The sequence below is a fragment of the Passer domesticus genome, chromosome 4, assembly GCF_036417665.1.
Source record: "Passer domesticus isolate bPasDom1 chromosome 4, bPasDom1.hap1, whole genome shotgun sequence".
Classification (NCBI taxonomy): domain Eukaryota; kingdom Metazoa; phylum Chordata; class Aves; order Passeriformes; family Passeridae; genus Passer; species Passer domesticus.
In genome coordinates, this window is record NC_087477.1 from 29,561,075 (window position 1) to 29,574,515 (window position 13,441).

At 42.4% G+C, this 13,441-nt stretch overlaps 1 protein-coding gene across 26 annotated transcripts in view; it reads left to right on the forward strand.

The window, feature by feature from the left end:
• The window catches only part of ADGRL3 (adhesion G protein-coupled receptor L3), a 489,498-nt gene that overhangs the window by 26,556 nt on the left and 449,501 nt on the right, over positions 1-13,441 (forward strand). The window contains exon 2 of one of the 26 annotated variants that reach the window (XM_064416847.1): positions 1,775-1,917. The exons of the other annotated variants lie outside the window; for them this stretch is intronic. The gene's annotated coding sequence lies outside the window, so the exon portion shown is untranslated. The remainder of the gene's footprint in view (positions 1-1,774; positions 1,918-13,441) is intronic. 26 annotated transcript variants of the gene reach the window in all.

Sequence of the window (13,441 nt, forward strand, 5' to 3'; positions counted from 1 at the left end):
AGCCACTGCTAGTGGTAGGCGTGATCATTTGTCATGTAAATGAATGTCTCCGACCTCTTCTGCACCAGAGGAAAGAGTCTGCAGTAATTACTTGGGTTTTTCCTAGTATAATTAGTGAGTAATCTGCTGTGACATCTAAGTACAACATATGTAGTCAGCCTGTGAGTAAATATGTTGTTTAGTGAATTGCAAAGCAATGTCACCCTTTTTTAAGTGGTGTAGAAGGAAAGCCTTTTGCAGATGCTGCTTCTCATGGCTGTTTCTTCATGGATCTTTCTGCTATTTCCAAAGAGGAGCAATGGAGCTGGGGAAGGGTCTGGAGCACAGGAGTGTCTGAGGGAGCTGGGGTTGTTCAGTGTGGACGAAAGGAGGCTCAGAGGAGACCTTATCACTCTCTACAGCTACCTGACAGGAGGGTGTAGCCAGGTGGGGTTTGGGTCTTCTCTCACAAGTAACAAGTAACAACAAGGAAATGGCCTCAATTTGCAGCAGTGGAGGTTTAGATTGGATATTAGGGGAAAAAAAATCTTCATCAAAAGGATTGTAAAGCACTGGAATATGCTGCCCTGAGAAGCAGTGGAGTCACCATTCCTGGAAGTATTTAAAAGATGTGTAGTTGTGCTTAGGAACATGGTTTGGTAGTGGACTCAGCAGTGCTGGATTGAATTTGATCTCAGAGATCTTTTCCAACCTAAATAATTCTGTGGTTCTAAGAGGTCACTGAAATATAAGGATGCAAGAGCATAGATAATTTCACGGGAGGGGAGATGAAAATGTATAGGATTGGCATTTGCTTCTTGCTTGTGACAGGATCAGTACTTCAATCTTAAGGCCAGCATTGCTCTTCTTTTTCCTTCCTGTTCTCTTCTTCTGTTCCTTCCTATTTCAAATCCACTTTTAAGAGGGCCTTAGAATGGTTAATACTTTGAGAATTTAGATCTTGCTGTGAGTGTACTGGTTTGTTAGTTGTCTCTGGCTTTATGGTCAGAATAGCTATCAACTGTGAGCTATCCCTTCTTTTCCTATGGCAGCAGGAGAGTCTTACAAAAAAAAATCTGTATGGTTCTTTCTCACCCCTGGCTTTCAAGAGCTGTGTTCAAATCTTTCCATTTTATATGTAACTTATGCCAAAATATATTGACTTGCATGTGCTACTTTTGTGCCTACTTGCTCAAACTACAATACTTGTTCTGTGCTTTCACACATCTCCCTGGTTTGTGGCAAGTGTTTTACAAAATCTTGTATGGTAGGAGCAAGCCAGCTGTGTGCAACCTTCTGAGCTGTCCTCAGGTTCTTGCTTTGTCTGAGACCACCTTGTCACTCTGAATCTGAGATGTGAGACATATTTCATGCTGCTTCTAAATGTGATGGCAAGGAAATCATTGATAGCTGAAAGCATGTGACAAAACCTTTAGAACATTTTAGCTGGAGTCCTTGCATTTCACTAAACTTTTCGTGTTTGGCTTGTTCATAGAGAGGCAAACCAGTTTCTTCTATCAGCAGCACATCTAATTTATTTCAGAATGAAGAAAAAAGTAAAGCTGGCGGTCACAGTGAATGTTACTCCTGCTTGCAATGTCCTGAATACTTCCATTTTTTACACCATTCCAATTTAAAGGAAGGTTGTGTGTGTAAACAGAAATGGACAGTGTCTGCACTTGCTCGTGTTGTTCATTAAGCTACACCTAATTTTCTTTCACCTGTCATTGCTTGGGTTGATGGTTCCCTACCTGCACCCACACAGCTGCTGCCTCACCTCCTTTGCTCTCTATAGGTCAGGTAGTGCTGGAAGTGGTTTGGGCGAGAAGAACTCCAACAATGAGATAAATGGTTGTCCTGGAAATGGATCTTGGCGGGTAATTTGAAGAGGTTCAAGTCCAGAGTCAATATTCATAACTCATCTGGCCACAAATACAGGTAACCTACAGTTAGGAGTGTAAGCTTGAGTTTGTTGTGTAATAGTATTTTTGGTAAGAATTTCCAATTTGATACGTGATATTAGAAGTTGTTATATTTTTTTTTCACTTGAGTACTGTTAAAAAAATTAGTAGGAAATTTTTGTGGTGCTTGTTGAGACAAATTAAGCACACATTTGTGTTTCAGTATATGTACAGAGTCCTACTGAAATACCTGGTTCCACACGGAGTCTTCCAAGATGCATCACAAGCAAATGCCAAAACTGCCTCCAGCAGCAATCCCAAGAGTATTTGCCTAGGCCACCCCCAGCGCAGCTCTGCTGCCCAAAGGTGTCCCTGAGCTCAGCCCTGAGGCTTCAATTCCAGGATGGCTGAGACTGTCTCTTACCACCCAGGGAAACTTCTCGCCCTTGTAAGAAGTCCTTCTGTCCCTGGCACTCCTCCTTCCAAAGAGTTTAACCCCTTCCTGTGGTTGGACTTCTGCCCTCTGTGCCAGATCATTTCTCAGTCACAAATCACACTGCTGAGTTGTCACAATTAGAATTTTTCCCTGTGTGTCTTCACTCCTGATTTGTTGCAAATTCAGGAAGAACATTTTGAACAGCCTCTAGCAACCTTGCTGGTGATACTTCACCCATGCAGCATCCTGCCAAAATCTCTTACAAAGATTTAGATGTATGTTCACAGCTGTGCTCAAATGTTGCAAAGTTGCTGAATTTCATGAAGTACAGTTCAGTTGTTGTCACATTGTTCTGAGTTTTAGGAAGATTTTTTGTTTTGAGTTTGAGATTTTAAAAAGTGGAGCTGATGTGCTTGTGAATCTTTTTCATGGTTTGTGCCATGGCTCTGTTTGCTAAAAGCACCAACAGCTGGGACTCATTGAAACAGTAACAGCAGAAATCCAAATGGAGCATTCCGGGTTGCATTGAGGGGAAACTGCTCCTAAAGTAACAGCCCGCTCAGAAACTTCCAGTTATTTCAGTGTCCCATCAATTTAGTCTTGTTTATTAATGTGGGTGTATAGAAGTCAATTTTCCTTGAGTGAATGAGGGTGGTGAAGTTGGTTTGGAGGTGCAGTGTGTCAGGAGCAGAGATCTGGAGGAGTGGTATCATGCAAAGTCTTCTGTCCTCCTGCAAACCCAAGGATGAAACAGAAGCAGAAATGAGCCCTGCAAGAAGAAGACTGTGTAGTGATGTGAGAATTGTTTACTTGAGAGGTGATCAGCATACAGAGGAATTAATGTATCTGACCAGATGAGCTAAGGTCTGGCTCTCTGAGTGGAAAAAAAAAGGCTGCACTTACATAAACTGCATGTGTATAAGCTGTGCTGATTTGGCTGCTTTCACCTTCTGGGGCTCAGTTATTTGAGCAGGTGGCGAGGAGAATCTCTGCTTGTGGTGTGGGTGCATGTGGAAATTCATTAGCTTGGGAAAATATCCCCACCCTAGCGGTACTGGCTGGGTTATTTGAGGAGGAGCTCTGACCTTTGCTGTGTTTCTGTGCACTGGGCCCTCGCAGGAGCAGTCAGCTGGAGGGGTGCTGCTGCTCTGCCCTGGCAGGCAAGGCTGGAGGGCTCTTATCTCCTTCCTTCCGCCTCGATAACAGCACTTGTCATCTCGCCGCACATGTGGATTTTACACAGCTCAGCGTGCTTTCCAGCAGACACCAAAATATTAATTATAATGCTGTAAAAATTAATTGAAACACAGCATAATCTCTGTTAAGTAAGGTCACTGAAATTGTCTTAAAATAGACTGCTCGAGAAATAAGATGAAATCTCTCTACAGAGAAGCTTAGCAGATTTCCTGTGCCAGTCCTCTTGAGATGCTTCTTACTGCCGTTAAAGTGCATTCAGTATTTCTGTGTTTTCCTTGAGAGTTCCTGCCAGCTTTCCTATCCTGCTTATCTCTGCTAACCTTTTAATAGTGTTTTGGCCTCCTTTGCCCAGATGGCGGTGATGGGGACCAAGCACTGACTGGTGCTGTCTTTGCCTGAGCATTGACTCCTTGGAGAAGACATGGACCCATAGAAGATGTGGATGGAGATGCAGTCTGGTGATTCTTTGTTCCTATTACAGTTCTAATACTTGTGCTGATCCTGAAGGAGCAGGGCTCCCACAAAACATTAGGTTGTTAGTGTGTACCCAGTGCCTTCAAAGTTGGTTCAGCAAAGTAGGTAGAAGGATCAAATCCTACCAGCTTCCCAGTGGCCCCAGTCCAACTGGTTTATGGCTTTTTGGAATGGCAACCGTTTCTTTTTCATCCCATTTGAAGCCAGTTAGTACTAAATGTGGTTAGATTTGGAAATAAAATGCATGTTTACTGTAGAGATTGTTCTTATTTCATTGAATTGGCCATTGGAAATAGATGGCCCATAACTTCAGTGTGACAGTGGGATGAATGCAAGCTGGCATTTCAGTTAGGGATGCTGCCAGTGATGTCGTTGCATCAAGAAATTCAGGCGGCCATGTGGTGTGATAAGCCTTTACTTTCAGAGGCTGTGTGAATGGGAACTCTGACAGTTTGCAATTTCTGGTGACATCTGCTACATTTTATTTTATTTTAAGGTAAACTGCTGTCTGGAAAGGTAAAATTACCACCTGCAGTAGAAAAGGACCTAACTGGACCAAGCAAGCTTCCTGACATGTAATAGTGTGACCTTTTTCCAGCTCTGGCTTTCTCTTTTGGTGTTGTGAAGTCCTTTTTTCTGACTGCACATCAATGGCCTGCAGAAATAGTAACCTTCAAGTCGAGAGGGGAAAAAAAGAAAGAAAAGAAATAAGAGCTTCAGGTGAGCAAGATGAGAGCACATGTGGAGGAGCTGCTGTGTTGTCTGGATGCTGTGATGTGCTGTGCATTCCAGCCCTGTACTCCAAAGACAAGTCCTTCTACAACTGCTTCTTTATTTTTTTTATTTTTTAATTCTTTCCTGTTGACAGAACCCTGGGTAGGATGTAGGTATGTGTGAATCCAGCTGTCTTGAAGCTTATAGAAAGAAGTTGCTTGGACACCACAGCCAGGTGAGAAGAGAGTCTATTGGGCTTTGTTGGGGAGAGGAGGGAGCTCAGAGCAGAGGCAGCCTGCACTGCCTTTTTTTGAAATCTGGTTTTGTTTTCAATAAAAATCACATATTTTTGGAAGGAGCCTCCTGAGGGAGAGGATAGCAGCATTGTGTGTGAGTTTTTAATTCACTCATGTGATAGAGCTTTGAGGAAAAAGCTGGATGACACTTAATGATTTTCTGTGATTTTGAATGAAATAAAGATAACTTTATGAAGTGTGACCTATAGGCTGCCATGGTCTGTGAACTCATGCAGCAGTGGAGGAAGGAATATGTTGCAAACTGTCGAATAATCGTAGCATTTGGTTTGTTAGGCTTCGTGGAGGCATGCCTTGCCATGTAGAAGTTGAAATGAGTCATTGCAGTGGAAATCTGAAAATCAGACAGGACCCTTCTCTTAAATTTGACTTTACATGAGGCATCTGAACTGCATTAAATCCATATTTTTAATATTTGTGTCTGAACTTTGCAAGAAAAGAGCAGTCAGGCTTCATGTGATGACGAAGGGTGGATCCACTGTCGGAGTGATTAGAGGCTCAGGCTATCCCCAGCAATTGCCATGCTGTAAATATTCAGTCCTCCTTACCCTGAAGCCAGCAGCCTATAACCCTTTTAGAGAAGAAATGCGACGAGGTTGCGAGCCAGCAGACCCATTTGGAAATGTATTCTTCCTGCGCTGTTGGGTGTTAGAGCACTGAAAATAAATTAAAAGGCACCATCATAGGATATTACTACTAGCTTATGATACAACTTAACTGCTGATAGACAGTCTATTATACCAATTCCTTCTGGCTGCTGACAGCTCACCAGGTGCTTGGAAATGTCAGGCCCTGCCCCGGGATATATGGCGAGGTTATGGTTTAATTTTCAGGTCGTCCATGCTTTCTGTGGGTGGAGAGTAGCACAGAATTGGCCCTGGGAGTCTTGCATCCAGCTTGTGTTTTTAGTGTGTTACCTGAACAGTGCTCTTGCAGATCTCTTTGTTCTGTCAGACTCGTGGGTTTCGGTGTGTTATCACCTCCTATGCTGGTAGTCACTTTTTTTTTTTCCTTTATTGAAACCATCTCAATTAGTTCATATTGCTGCCACTTCTTTTTTTTTTCTCCCCACTTAAGGAGGGACCCACTCAGCCTTCCTGGTATGTTTGGTAACTGTATAATTAGAAAGCTAAAAATAATGTACGGGAAGCAGCAGTTTCACAGGAGGTGTCCCAGTTTGGCAACACTGGGCTCTGAGTCACAGGCTTGCTTCACTGGGAGCTGGGTTGGTTGAAGACAGCAGTGAGTGTTGTGCACTGCCTGTCTGAGCAGCCAGGGCTTGCCAATGTGTGGTGCAGCATAGCTGAGGTCTGGCCATCCAGCCCAAGTGCTGATGGTGCCAGAGCGCCGTGGTTAGAGATTTATTGCACTCCGTGTTCATTTAGGATATGTTATGGTGCTGACCAAAACCCTGCTCTGAGCCCACTCCAAAGTACCTTGGTGCAAGGAGCAATGATACAAATAAAAGAGTGAATGTCCCCATCTTGGTCTGACAGCCAGCAGATCTCAGCTGTATCAGCAGGAGTGTTTTTATTCTTAGAGATAGTACTGCAAGCAGTATCCAATTTTCTCTTAATTGTTATTTTTTTGCTTCCTTCCATGCAGTGACAAAGCCATAAATTTCTCCTTCTCTCGCGCTTTTATTATTTATTGATAGCATATTAATTCACAGAATCTGAACTCCAATAGGGACCCTATTAATGTTGATTCTTTACAGACCCACCATAAGAAAGGAGGTCTCTGGAACACTGAGGAAACCTGTTTTACACCCTCTCTTTATACTTTGATCACGTGCTGTTCTGGGATAGAGCTTGAATGAAGGAAATTGCAAATTTCGTACTATGCTGTTGCACCACGTGAAAACCCTCTTCTTTCCAATTTATCATCATTTTTATCATGTATCTTCCAGTGTACACTCTTTTTCATCAGCCCTGTCACTTAGATTTGTGTGGTACCAGGGGAATCTCAGCACATTGGCTGCTTCACCTTGTAACTGGGAAACTTGTAATTATGGATCTTAAAAAATTATGGCATCCAAATAGAAATGAAAAAACTCCCAAACTTCTTGTGTTTAGGCATTTATTACTTTGTGAATCACTCACCTAGTCTTCCCGGCGGGCTGCTTCGTGACTTTCAAGCACTGAACACCTGAAATGCCATTGGGGTGGCAGGAAGTCAGGACTGACTGCACAGAAAGCTCATAGGGATTAACTTAGTTATTTATCCCCTTGGTTCTCACTTTAATCTTCTTTTAGTAACCAAATTCAGTGAACTGCAGAGCTGCTTAAAGGTCTGCCTTGTTCTGAGCAGTTTCTTTCAAACTTTATTTTGTCTCTTAGGTGAAATAGGGATTAAATTTACAGCATGGTTTGTGAGCCATGCTTAGTTCAAATTACAGTAAATCATTAAATGTGCTGCCATTGCTTTTAGAGGAGAAGCAAATGCAGCCCAGTACTGGGACCATTAAACTTCCAGGAAATGGTGAATACCAAAAATAAATAAAAATGCATGAGAAACAGATTTTGGCTGAAAAGTTCTGACCTCCATTACAAGTGCTTTTTAGAACCTCTGAGTCTGGTTTGTTGTCTTGAGAAGGAATGTGACTTTGTCTTGTCTTGGCTAAGCTTTGGGGAAGAAAAGAGGGGCTGCTGTGCTAGGTGCAGGTGCCCCAGTGGGCAGGGCTGGGCACTCTGGATCACGGCACACAGCCAGAAACTGGCATTTCTAGCCCTGTGATGGTTTACCTTCAATAAGTTGTGGAAATTTGAATTTATTCTCATTGAATCAGTGAAAGAGCATATAATAACTGTCTCAGGGAGGGAGGAAAAGATGTGCATGCAGATTTGTTTATCTGGGTTGCTGTGGGTCATTTATTCATTGCTGGAGCACATATTTATTTACTTGCTAATGAAAAAGCTACAGAATTTTGGAGGAAGGGCTGAGAACACAGATTTGGTATCTGAATGCCTTCCATATTCATGCTGTGTGCAGGCAGATATTTCTTTATATCCCATTTTAAAATTCTGTTCTGTGATGCTGTAGATGAGCTGTGGGATGGTGGCTGACATTCCATCTCATTTCTTATCATTTTAGTTTTAATCAGAAGCTAGTGCTCAACTTTCTATAAACATTGGTAAATTAACTTCACTGGTCTCATTGAGTGGTAATGAGGATTGTGATTTTATTCTTTGTAACATGAAATTATGAACATAAAATTTTGACAAAGTGAACTAATTTCTCAAGAATTCTTTCAAGAGTTATACAGAGAATCATTCATGTGAATCCAGGGTCATGGCTGCAATTGACAGGAATCAAATACTTTTGCCACCCAGGTTATAGATGAGTGACTGACCTCACAGAAGAATTCAGCAAGATTTTTATGAGTCATTTTGCAGTCTCTGGCCTCCGATGTCACCAGGTTCCTTAGAAAAGAGGAGAACTTCAAAAGGAGGACTGTGCTGTATCAGTGCTCTCATTAAATTACTGAACCTTGTCCTTACCCTGTTTTCCAGTTTGATTTGTAACTTATCTTTTAACAGCACACAAAATCCGCAGGCCACCTGCAAGAAGGGGGGCCATTACCATTTAATAATATTTTCTCAACAGAGATACAAAAGAAATGCCCTGCAGAGTTAATCACAAATATCCATTGAGAATAAACATGCAAAATGTTACATCAACAGTATTCCTACGTATGCAGCACTCCAAGCTCTGCTGCTATTAATAATATGTTGAGAAGGCATGGGTGTGTAAAGGAATGAAGATATTGCATGCATATATATATTTATATATACCCACCAACTGTATAACCTACATGCTAGACTTTACATAGCACTGTATCAGTTTCATCTTACTGCTGCTTGCAGGACTTCCCTGGACTTAATTACAGGCTGGAAGATCTTCGCAGCATCAAACAGTAGATACATTATTAAAAGGAAGAGCTTGGCAATGGCACAAGCTACATTCAGGAGTTCTAACTGTAAAGTGCTGGATGATGACTTGTTTTTGTCAAGCTTGTGTGCCACACGTGCACCCCAAACTGTCCTAGCCGCAGGTGGAAATATAGTTAGATCATCAGAGGGAGGGATGCATGTGTAGCCACCTGAAATTTATTTAGATAATAAACAGTTCCAGTACAGAAAATAATCCTTAAAAGCTGAGTCCTGGGGATTTCTTCAGAAGAGATCTTGCTTTTGCCCCTAGGAGCAAACCAATTTGCTTCAGAGAGCTGGTGAGCAAGCTGCCTGCTGCTGGCTGTGAAAGGAGCAGTGCTGTGATTCACTGCAAAGAGTAGAACCCTGAAAAAAATTACATTTTTACAAGTCAAAGCTAGGTTACTTGCATTATCTGGGTTACTTGTGTTACTTGGGTTGCTTTTGGCACTGCAGAGCTTCTTTTGCCCCATCCTCTCCCTCCCTATTTTATTTTCTCTCAAACAAGACTCCTGCCTGTGGAGGAGAGAAGATTCACAGTAATGAAAGCACACTGCTTGGTTCACACCTGGTCTGCTGGGCTTTTTTTGCCCTTCACAGTTTTATAAACAGCCACGCAGGAGCTCAGCTTTAGGTATGTCCTATATAGAGCTTTAGGTGTATCCTATATGGAGCTCTGGGTGTGTCTGCTTTACAGACAGGTGCAGCTCTGGCAGTCTCACGGGGCTGCAGCCAGTCCTAATTTATTTTTGGGTGATTTTACTGGTGAGACGAATTGCCTGTGTTTGACTCCTCTGCTAGAGGGGGAAGTTTCGTGATTAGCAGCTTTTAATGCTTTGCTGCCCTGGAGAGTCAGCTCAGATCCCAGTGTGGGGCTGGTGTTTGGCTTCAAGGCAGGAGATGGGGGGCTATGGAAATCATCCTCTGCCTCCCTGTGCTCCTGGCTGGCCACATTTTTCCTCCTGTTGTTCGGCATTCATCAAAAGGTGCTTGGAGAACGGATTTGCTGTGCTCTGCAGGAGCCTCTTGCAGTGCTCACACAAACGGGGAAGAGCAGCAGTGTCCCACTCTGGCTCTGCATGGGGGGATGCTTGGGCTAGGTCAGGCTGGGTGTGGGGGTGGACCTTGACTTGACACCTTAGTGCCTATACTTGATGCATTTAAAAAAAATTAAAAAATAAATATATATATGAGTATTATCTACTCGTGTGTACTCCTATCCTCATATGTACACATACATACATTTATACACACATATACTCAGGAGTATCTATATCTTCCACTTCCTCAGCTTGGAGTGATAAAATTGCTCTTTACACACCTGGCTATGTGCATTGCCTATACGTGTTTGCAAAACTAACAAGAGCAGGACACTGTTCTCTCTTCCAGGGATTTCTGTCCCTCCTCTAGGAGCCCCAGGTTTACCTATTTGCTTTGTAGGTCCCAGAGTGCTAACTTAATATGATATCACTTTCTGGGCAATTTGAAATGCAAATATTAGTCAGAAATTTGAAGTGTATGCTTCTGGGTGGAAGACAGGATGCCAAAACCAACATTTATCCATTAAAATCAATCTTAATTACAAGAGAGCTAAGTATTCTGATCTGACCACAAGATTTGCTTTGAGTTTCCTTTTTATTATTTATTTTTTGCCAGTGAGCCATAGTCATACTTATTAATTTTTTTTTAAAAATCTGATTTCTGATTTTTTTTTTCTTAGGGAGAGGGATTTAATTTGGCTCAAGGTGGAAATGCAGAATTAATAATTTTTTCTCTTCCTTTCCTGCCTTTCCTTCCTTTCCTTCCTCCCCCTTCTTTTTGTCCAGAAATAGTAGCTTTTGCAGAGCCCTCTGCCTGCTTGAAAGGCTGTATCTACCATTCCTCATGTAATCACCACAGATGTCATAAAGCACCTTTCTCCTTCCTGGGTCGGAGGCTATGGTGATTTTAATGGGTTTAAAGACAACTTCAGCACTAATAACAGCAATGTTCATTTATTTCTATTGCTTCTGACAGGTTATGCAGATGTTGCAGTTATTGTAACATTGTGAGCTTCAGATATCAGATGTACTTTGATAATTTTACAAGATGCATTTTGCCTAATTATTTCATCCCTGTTTAATTCAGGTTGTCCTTGACGTCAGGGCAGCGCCAGGCACATGTGACATGGATTCCTGGGAAGGGATTTAAATTCCTGGTCTTGCTGGGGCTTGCAGAAATAGCTCCTCCTTGCCTCAGACATCAACCAGCAGCATCTCTGCTGTCTGTGCCTCATCCAGGTCAGGGGTCCTTGGCTTCTGCTCCACCTCAGATCTTCCTGGCCTTGGTTGGGTGGTGGCTCTGGCTTTCCCTGAAAGCCATGGGTGACCCCAGGCAATGCTGCTCCAGCCCCTTTCCTGTGCTCCTGAGGTGAATCTTCAGCTTGTAATGCTGGAGGATTTCCTTTGAGAAAGAGAAAATATTGTGGACAGACCAAAAATGTGGCTCTTCTTAGAGATGTAATGCATTAACTGCAGTCAGCAGTCAAGCCATGCTGCTTTTATTGCATTTAGTTGGGTTTTTTTCTTCTAGCAAGCACAGTAGGGTTAAAATTAATTAAATTCCTCAATTTCAGTTTCCTTAAATTCTTGGGGCTTTGCTGTTGTTTATATTTATTTATTTAGTATTTATTATTTGTATTTTAAATTAGAGCAAAGGGTTTTATTTAAAGTGGCCGCACAAAAAGCAAAGGGTAGAAAATGAAATTAAAATGTGATGGAGGCTGAAATTAAAAAATTAATCAATTTAAATTAAGGAAAAAAGTGTACTTGTATTTTTAAATTATTATTGTTTTAAGGGCATCACCTTTTAAGTACTGCAAGTGGAAATAGGCAAAAAGTTTTAAAAGAAACCTCCAACTCTCTCCTTTTTACCATTGCTGCTGGATGCACCCAGCTGTGCTCACAGCAAGTTTTTCTGCAGTGTGGAAAGTCTGAACACGGGACAGCACTGTTTTTGTTGTTCCCCAGCACACCTCCTGCATACAAACAAGACTTAGAGCTCTGTGGTAATTTCAGGGCTGGGGAACAAAGTAATTGCAGCCAGGAAATGATTTTCTAATTGTATTGTACTGAACTTGCAGAGGAGGGATTATATCCAAGGCAGTTCCTCCTACGAGCTTTCTGTAAACCCCTGTTTGTGTGTTTGGTCACCTTTAGGGGTAGAATTGGTGCCACAGGGAGGAGGAGCCTTTCCAAAGCTCCATCCTGGCATTACTGGCCAGGTTCTTTGACAAAAGAGCACAGAAAATCACTTATGCTGCTCGCTGGTGTTGCCCTGAAAGAGAGGCTGGTACACGCCTTTGATGCCAAGCAGGCAAGTAATTACCTGAGAGGGATTAAAAGTTTTGGAAATTCAGGTGTTTCGCTAATTCTGGATAGAAATTATTAATAAAGAGGTGAAGGAGACCCTAGGTTGGTACCCAGTGAATCTTGACAAGGTTTTGGGGTAACTGGTGGCTCAATTGCAAATGAAGTCTGTTCTTTGTTGTGCGATTGGTAGGCTGTGCTCCTTAAGTTGCTCTTGAACTGAAAGTGATGAAGGTGCTTATGTGCAGAAACATCATTTTACAAGGAAGTAAAATTGTCCCAATCATATTTATTGAGTTTGTTGCTTTTTTGGTCAACCTGACGCACCATGTATCTTTTTTAAAAGGCTGAAATTACTCAGAATAACTGGATTTGTAGTTTTGAAAGTCAGTTGTAAAGTAATTTTGTGATCATTTTGCTGACTGAGACAGCAGCATGTTATATTTCTGCTCTTTTTGTCCCTTAAGACCTTCATAAAATGAGATCTTCTACCTCATGAACCCGTCAAAATGACTGCATTCTAAAGTAAATATGAAGGCATCAGTGAACATAATTTTCTTTGAGTTCAGTCCTGGTCTAATGGCTTTGACAGAACATCCAGTTAATTTTGCTCTAGGCTTCTGCTGCAATCTATCCTAAGGAAATTACCGAGGATGATCAGATTTCTTTGTTTTGAGAGGTGAATGCTGCTGAGTTGCCTGCTTGCTGCTTGCTGGTGCCCACGAGCTGGGGTTGCTTTTCCAGAGTGTGCACAGGAGCAGGGATGCACAGATGGAGAGTTCCTCCAAAGGGAGGAATTCCTGGTGTCTGCCACTCAGTCTGGCACTGCAGGTGGCTTTAGTAGGCCATTGGCTCTCTAGATGTGCTTTCACTGGCCTGCAGTAGGGGCAATGCCTCAGAGACCTCCTCGAGTAGCTGTGGGTCTGATCCCTACTTGCCCTGCCGAAAATTTACTCATCCTTCCTGTTCCCAGCTGACAGGCACAGCTCAGTGCTTTCCCTGCATTTAAATTCCCCTGGGTGAAAGTCAGGCATTAACCATTTAAGCCACCTGGGCTAGCCATGTTTACTGGCCCAGAGGCTCACCTGTTGCATGGTGGAAAATCATTGCCTTCTGTACCCCAGCAGTGCTTTGCGTGAGCCTGCAG